General features: G+C 42.1%; 1 pseudogene; it reads right to left on the bottom strand.

Moving 5' to 3' along the window:
* Nucleotides 1–5,217: 5,217 nt before the first annotated feature.
* Nucleotides 5,218–6,256, bottom strand: LOC115507232 (annotated as a pseudogene).
* Nucleotides 6,257–9,016: the final 2,760 nt, after the last annotated feature.

Genomic DNA, 9,016 nt, shown 5'->3' with positions numbered 1-9,016 from the left:
ATCCTTAACTTGACACACGTATCTGAAGGTCCTTGATTCCATGTGGGTGACAGTGGGTCACAGAAACTATTGGCTCTAGGTAACATGCTATCAAACCCTCAGTCTCTGATGGGGAGCCTGGATGAAGCATAGACTGGGATCCATGGAGCCAAGACAAAAATGGAGTTGCCAAAACCAAAAATATAAGCAGAGCTAAAAATTCTGCAGAAAGTCAGGTTTCCAGAGTTAGGAGGGGAATAGTCTGCCCATAGTCAGTTATGGGGATCTGTGCACAGATACAGGACCGACATGGTAATATATCAGAAACAGTGACTAAATATAGTAGTAGTGATGGTGGTGAGCATGTCTGTGACATTGGTCTAGAAAGATAGAGGCTGTCTGCTATTGTTTTATCTTCATTAATGGGGAGGTCAGGTGTTTATGGAATATCCAGTTAGAAATATCTTTGCAACTCCATGTGTGTCTGCAAACTCTTTCTCAGTTGCTGGTGTGTGATAAGATAAGGAATTTTAGCTAGATTGTAAGTCAACTATTTTACTGTGCATACTTTTATTTAGTTCAGCTGATTTTTTTGATAGACTTTCTCAAGGAAGGAAATGGTATGTTGATATGCATCAGTCTAGCCAAGCTCCTTATCTTAAAACTTATGAGCACTTTGAATAGCTCTAGAGATAACTCTGGGCTAGAGTAAAATCTAGGAGTCATCAACATATTCCTAGTATTTGAAACTATGGAGTAGATAAGATTTCCCAGGACCCATACAAAGAATGAGGAGATACCCAAGAACAGGACCCAGAAGGATAACAATACGTTTTATAGTTCATCTATTGAGCATTTTCTGTGCTAAGCACTTTGCATGCAATAACTCTAGAAGTATGATTATTCCTATTTTGTACAGGCAAATCAAGGCTAATGGTTACTAATATTTTGTACCCAATTTCAATGTGTGTGAGTTTTTCCAGACCACCAAGCAATTCTGTGACAGGAACTGGGTGTCCTACAATTCAGCTCAATTCTGACGCTGTCTACCTGGAAATAGCATCAGATCCCACAGATTAAGAGCTCAGTTTCACAAGACTTCCCCCTCCCCACCTTCAGATGCCAATTGAAAGTCCAGTTTGTCACCTGTGCTTCTGATCTACTGACTATAGATTGGAGATTCCAATGGCCCCCTCCTCGGGTTTGATTAATATGCTAGGGCAGCTCACAGAACACAGAGAAACATTTTTCTTACTAAATTATTACCAGCTTGTTATAAAAATATAATCAGGAACATCCATATGGAAGAGATGCATAGGGCAAGATATGGGGATGGGGCATGGAACTTCCATGCCCTTTCCCAGCCCACTTCTTTCCAGCATTTCCATGTGTCCATCAACTTGGAAGCTCTCTGAACCTGTCCTTTTGGTTTTTTATGGAGGTTTCACTACATAGCCATGAATGATTAAATCATTGGTCATTGGTGACTGATTCAACCTCCAGCTCCAACCCTTCCCATAGGTCAGAGGGTAAGACTGAAAGTTCTGAGTATGGAAAGGGTTTACAGTAAGCAGGGATAGATAAGGGATCCTTGGGGAGGCTGATTGAAGCTGCAGGCTCCATCCAGGCCCAAGGCTCACCAAAGAGGCAGGGCCTCTGCCCTCCTACTCCTTCTACTCCTCCGTGCTAGTGCCATTGTATCCCCTGCCCCCACCCCCTGCCGATGCAGGTGGGAGGTTATAGCTACGGAGAGGATTTTGGAAGAAAAAGGATAAAAGTATTCCAGATCTGGCCATGCTTGGTGCCATGAATAGAATCTCACAAACTGTTTTACAGTTCCTGATAAGGTCCCAATAAAAAGTCAAAGACAAAGACCCTTGGCAGCAAGCCAGTCGGGAACCCTCTCATTCTTGAGAGCTTTGTACTTTCCCTTAATAAACCCTATAGCTTTGGTCACTCTCTGTTGTCCAGGAAATCCATTCTTCATGACTCCATGAGACAAGGACTAGCATCTCTCCCACCCTCCTGTAACAGTTCCAACCCTCTAATCACATGGTTGGTTCCCTAGCAACCAGCTACCTTCCTTAGGTGTGGTCCAAAAGTCATCTTGTTAACATAGCAAATGACATCTTTATTGCTCTTATTGCTTAGGAAATTCCAAGGGTTTTAGGAGCTCTGTGTCAGAAACAGAACAAACACCATGTCTATATTTCTTATTTTAAGTCACTATATCATAGCTACAAAGCTAGGAAGTAGCAGGACTAGGAATATAACCCAAGCTCTTTGATGCCAGAACCTACACTCTTAATTGCTAAGATCTACCAGGGAACTGTCTGGAAGGAGAAACCTCCCAAGAGCCTCTTACCAACAGCAGCTTATGAGATAGAAGGTGCTTGGGGGCAGAATCATATGGGAGTCCAAAATGGTTCACTGGATCAAGGTCTGTAAACAACAAAAAAGGGAGCTGAAATGGGCTCATGAGAATTAGGGTCTGGGCACACACCAGAGACAGTTCCTAATATCAAAAGTGGGCTTTATAGTTTGTTTGATGGAGTGAATGTGTTACACAAATTTTCTTGATTTGTTTTTATAGGTATTGTGCAACTGAATACTTCATTTCATTTAGAATGGAGGTGATAGGCCATTAGGGACAATTCTCATGCCCTACTGAGGCAGAGAAGCTAAAGGGACACCACGAAAAACTGATTTTTCTCTCATTTTCCTGCTTCTGTTGCTAGTATTTACACCCTCTTCCCCCTACACATACCTTATAGGATAGATAATGCATGTCTTCCTTGTAAGGGTCAAGGATTTAATCATCTCTTTGGAGTCTTCCAGCACAACAGATAATATATAAGGTGTGACCAGGTGGGGTCATCATTAACATTTTCCAAGATCACTCATTCATCCAGACCCCTGACTCTAGGGCACAAGTGACTTAGGAAGAACATCTAACCACTCATCTTTCTTCCTAGATTACTAAGAAAGACACGTGCACCAAACTATTATTCTCAATAAAAACCCTAGGCCCCAAGCAAAGAATGAGGCTCACTCTTCTTTCATTTCTGAGTCTCCCAGATGCTCTGTCCATATCTACACTCTCTATGCCTTCAATAAACTTCACTTTTACTTATTCTCAGCTCACTTTGATTTCTATTCTGTGTGAAGCCAAGGACCCTCTGGGCTGGTACTGTGGGACCCCCTCTGTGTCCTCAAACCCAGCCAGCCTGTATAACTACCACTCATTTTCAATTGCAGACCCTAACAGGAAGAGGCCTACTTTGCTACTCTGGCAGGAGAAAGGAATAATTTCTCCTTGCCCAGCAACGAGCTCAACCAATAAGAAAATACCACCACTCCACTGATGAGAAATCATCACCACCCTGAACTCTGGCTTTTGAAAGAGGACTAGTGAGTGAGGACTACAACTACCTCCATTTTGACCTCAGTCTGTAGTTTTTAATTGATTAACTTCTTCTTTCTGGCTTATCTTTTAACTTAGGAAAAAGACCCCGTGGGCAAAACATACTGTGATGGGAACCAAAACTACTCCTTCAAGCAATAATGACTGCCCTGACACCAGCAAGACCCCACATGATTGAACTGAAAACAATGATCAACCTGACCTTTACGGCCTAGCTGCATGTGCTCACTGACCTTTGTCCCACATTTTCCTTACATAAACCTAGCAGTATTTTCAGCATTTTGGAGACAGGCTTTGAGACATTAGTCCACCGTCTTCCTGGTGTTGGCCTCACTGAACCAAATTCCTTTCTTGTTTCACCACCACTCATTTCTATACTTTTGGATTTTGTCATTGGCAAGTGGCCAAGCCTGGTCTGTTTGCAACCCCCAGAGTCAGGTGCTTTTGCATCCCCGTGCCCTGATTACACTATCATTCAAAAGATAACCCCCAAGAATCCTCTTTTTCTCTTTAAAGTAATGTTCCTCTCCTTTGATCTCTGGGCTTGCACATGGTTTCCTATACCTTACATATCCTGAATTGCATTTCTGCTTCTATTCCTTAATAAACCCATTTTTCTGGTAAAATAGCTGGCTGCTTTGCTTTTAAGCTTGATGTTATGATGCATGGTGCATGGCAGAGTGCCCTGGCTTAAAGGGCCAAAAGTGGAACAGATGATTATTGGATGTTGGAAATATTTTGATCATGTCGGACTGACTTGTTTGGAATGTTGTGAGATGATCCACTTGTGGCAGGGCTGGGAAGAAAGCTTCTGAGACCTGTGAAGAGCTGAGAATTTGAGCTGGGAGAGACCTGAGCTTTCTCCAGCCTCAGGGTACCTTGTAATTTTTGTTTTGTAAATGGACTGAGAAAGATTTGGGTCCTGTGAAACAGGAATAAGTGTGCAGGCACCTCAGGAGCTTGGGCTTCTGAAAGAGAATAACCTGCAGTTTTCTGCTATTTCAGCAGGCAAGAGGGAGTTAAATGAGAAAAAAGCTGTCACAGAAGCCATGTGCCTTCCTATGATCCCAGAACAACAGGCAGCAAATCTGACCTTCTTCAAAGAAGAGAAACTGCCTTAATTTGCAACTAGTGACCGGTTCAAAGCAAATAAAACTCATCTCTACTTTATTTACTTCAAACACATACAACTACATGATGCTATATTATAGATTAATTCATTTTCTCTCACCACTCTTCACCTGTTATACCCCACTAGATATTTCATGTTGGCAGACCTTGTTCACTGTTATAGCACTATGCCTAGAACAGTGCCTGGCACATTATAGGTCTTTAATAAGTATCTGTTGAATGAATGAAAAGACAGAAATGAATTTTGGAGGTGGGAGAACAGGGACCCATAGCCATAGAAATGTTTATGAGGAACAAAGAATAGTTACAAACAGAGACTGGCACTAAATTGTTTTGCTTCAAATCATATCACTCTCATTAACTATGTGATCTTGGGCAAGTTGGTTTTTTTTAAGCAAAATTCAGTTTATTCATCTATGACACAGTACACAAGAGGTAAACTGTTTCACATCATAGATTTCACTTCCAACTCCTTGGAATGTTCATTTCTTTGGATAAAAGGAGAGACTAGACATGAGAGGCAGGAAATGTTTAGGCAGCTTAAATAAGGGTGGGAAGGGGGCAATGCTAACATAATCCTTTCAGGGATGGGCATAAGGGGACTGTTAGTCACAAGCTAATTTCTAGAACTCTTAGCTAGAACTAAAGGAGCACCACTCCTGACACCCATGCTGTTGTGGACCTCAGTCATCTCCACCACACAGGTACAGCAGTGCTTTCTGGTAACTCCACTTTGTGTCTTGCTGGATGCAGTAGTACAGGGATTTGGCATACTTTTCTCTTGAATTCAGACCTAATTTTCAACATGTCCACTTCACTGCGAGAGACCATTATTCTAATCAGGACTTTATCGCAATTCCCCCTGGAGTTATACAGTGAGTCAACAAAATACAGGGGTTTGTTCTGAATGCACTGGACCAAGTTCAGGAAAGCATTTTCCAGGTCTCCTTGGATCTCCTTCTTGATGCTTTCCAGCATGTCATAAGGGCTGTAGCTCTTGTACTTGACAAATACTTTTCTGGAGGTGAAACATACTCTGCTTGGTCATGATGCTGATCCATTTGGGCACATCATTCCTTTCCTCTTCAATCCTAGCATCATAGAGATCCCAGGCATCTTGGTCAATCAGTTCACAAGCAATTACAGAGCCATCCTCTGCTCTTCTACCTCTGCTCTTCTTCAGCTTGCAGAAGTCACCAGATGTGTCTGAAACAATGTCCTTCTCTAGATCAGTCTTGTATATTTCCTTGTAAACTCTGTTAATTTCCTGAAGCTCCTGGTTGATCCTTGAGCAGATGATCTCAATGAAGGAGTCCTCATCAGTTCCCAGCCCCTTCATGGAGGCTTCTAGCTCAGAAGCCTCATACTGAACAGATATTTTGAATAGGCCCAGAATCATGGTCTCCAGGTGGCCAGACAAGGCTGACTTTAGTGCTCATGCAAATTCCTTTTTGGTCCTTTTTCAGTAGGTAAAGGCAATATCCTGTCTCTGTTCATTGCTGTGGTTGGCCAAAATATTGACAATGGTAACCTTATCCACAGCTTTGGTTGTGGTTGCCATTTCAATTTTCAGAGCATCATGCTCAGCGTCAAAATTGGTGTATGCTTTGACCCATATGAACTTGGGGTGTGGAGTGATCACTCTCCAAGCTGAGCTTGCAGAGAATTTCATGAACAGTAGACATTTTGAAAGAAGCTGGTCCAGGCACCGAGAGCTGCAAGTGTCCCTTGTTGTGGAGCTTGGGCAAGTTGTTTAAGTTGTGCTTTAAATTCCTAATCTGGAAATGGAGAAACTATTATCTATTTCATAGGGTTTTTTATGGCTTGAATGAGCTAATAGGTGTGAAACATTTAGAATAGTGCCTGACACATAATAAAACCAATATAAGGGGCGCCTGGGTGGCGCAGTCGGTTAAGCGTCCGACTTCAGCCAGGTCACGATCTCGCGGTCCGTGAGTTCGAGCCCCGCGTCGGGCTCTGGGCTGATGGCTCAGAGCCTGGAGCCTGTTTCCGATTCTGTGTCTCCCTCTCTCTCTGCCCCTCCCCCGTTCATGCTCTGTCTCTCTCTGTCCCAAAAATAAATAAACGTTGAAAAAAAAATTAAAAAAAAAACCAATATAAATGTTTGCTACAGTAACTATTATTATTTTGTAAAGGTTGGAGAAGGAAAATACTAAGTACATGGAAAAAGACAGGTTAATATTCTCGAAGCAGCTGCTATGTTCCAGAAACTCTGCTTTATGAATTACTTGTACTACTTTATTGACTCTAACTATAATCTTGTGAGATAGGTTGCATTACTATCCCATGCTACAGATGACGACACTGTATCCCAAGTCATGAAGAGCTGAAACTAAACCTTCATGCTGTGCCCAAGCTCTTCCCACTTTAAAGTACTAACTGCAAGCTCCAGATCATAAGAAAGGGCTGTGTCTGCTTTTGTTTATAATTTTATTCTCAATAATTTGCTAGCTAGCTGCTAGCAAATAGTGGGTACTCACAAATGATTCATGGATTTGAATGAATGATGAATAAATAAATACTTTTAAGAACAGTAGAAAGGGAAATTCCAACTAAAAACTATGGAAAAACCTAGGAAAATTGTGGAGGCTGTCAGTTTGAAGTAGGACTAAAGCAGATCAGAGTGGGCAATCTGAGTCTGCCCACATGGTAATGAAGAAGGCCTTTGGGTGTAACAGTGCCCATAGGAAGCCACTTTTGAATCTTGAACTGTGGATAGAGATTACAATTATGTTTTTAAATTAAAAAATAAAAATATAAATATATGAAATACATTCTCACTTTTTAAATGCACACTATAAAATTCAGGGGAAGATGGCAGAATAAGAGGACCCTATGTTCACCTCATCCCATGGATACAACTATGTAACACTCATATCAGCATAATTAACTCAGAAAGCAGTGCAAAGACTGGAAGAACAGTCTCCATAGCTAAAGGTAGAGAAGAGACCACATAGAAGAAGGTAGGAAGAGGTAGAGAAGAGGCCACATAGAAAGTGGGAAGGCAGAGATGTGGTTTGGGAGCAAAATGGACGATACACAACTGAGGTCAAGAGGGAGCTGAGGGTGTGATAAAGGGCAAGAAATAGACTATCACCCAGGGCAACCTGCTTGGGGAAGACAAATCCCCATAACATTTGACTTTGAAAGCAAGATGGGCCGAATTTCATGAGTTCTTACAACCAATGGGATTTAAAGCCTGGAATTTTAAAAAATCAACAGGCTCAGCTCTGGGAGAGCCAAGAGGGTGGTAGGAAGCTGAGTCTCTTCCCTTAAGGAGACAGTATGACAGCCACTGGAGATAAAGGATAGAAGCAGCAGTTTGAAAAATGCCTGGGGTACACAGGAGGGAGAGTTATTTATTCATCTCAGAGCATGCCCCAGAGAGACAGGGATCACAGGGAGACCCCACCAGGAACAAAGGAGCTGGCAGGTGCCATTTCCTTCCCAGATCCCCCAGAATAGACACATGGCCACTTGTGGAAGCCAGCACAGCTCTGACACTTGATACCTAACTTGTTTGCATCAAGCCCTGCTACCCACACTTCTGTGGAGCTGCCCTTTCCAGTCATGCTTGCCTAGTATCAGCAGTGCAGGTCCCCTCCTCCAGAAGACTGGTGAAAACCTTGAAAGCAACTCATCTCCTGACCCAAGACCTCAATTCTGGCAGTGGAAGGTCTCATTTTGTAAACAGAGCAGAGCACACATGGTTAAAATGCAACCCACCTGGCCAAGGACAAAACACTGATGACAACAGGCAAAGGGAGCCTCTCCAGACAACTGGACTGATGGAAAGAGTGGCCAGGACACAATAAAGGACACATGCAACACAAAAAAAGACAGTACCTGAATCAACAGGTTATAGAGAACAGGGAACCCTACACTACAGGGCACTATAGGACCTTTTCTTTATAAGGCCATTACCTTCAAGAGCAGGAGAGGTAGCTGACTTTCCTAGCACACAGGAATAGACACAGAAAATAAGGCAAAATGATGAGACTGAGGAATCTGTCCCAAATGAAAAAAATAAGACAAAATCACGAGAGACCTAAGTGAAATGGAGATAAGTAATATGCCTGATAGAAAATTTAAAGCAATGATCATAAAAACACTCAGTGGACTGGATAAGAGAGTGGAGGACAATAGTGAGACCCTTACTACAGAGAACAAAAATAACCAGTCAGACATGAAGAACACAATAATTGAAAGAAAACATACACTAGATGGAATAAACAGCAGGCCAGAGGAGCAGAAGAACAAATCAGTGTCATGAAGGACAGAGTAATGCAATATAATCAAGCTGAGCATGTGAGAGAAAAAATATGCAAAGTGAGAATAAACTTAGGGAACTCAGTGACTCCATCAAATATAATAGCATCATCATTATATGGATCTCAGAAGAAAGAGAAAAGGGGGCAAAAGACTTATTTGAAGAAATAATAGCTGAAAACTTCCCTAATC

The sequence above is a fragment of the Lynx canadensis genome, chromosome X (assembly GCF_007474595.2).
Source record: "Lynx canadensis isolate LIC74 chromosome X, mLynCan4.pri.v2, whole genome shotgun sequence".
Classification (NCBI taxonomy): domain Eukaryota; kingdom Metazoa; phylum Chordata; class Mammalia; order Carnivora; family Felidae; genus Lynx; species Lynx canadensis.
This window is presented reverse-complemented; position numbering and strand designations above follow the sequence as displayed.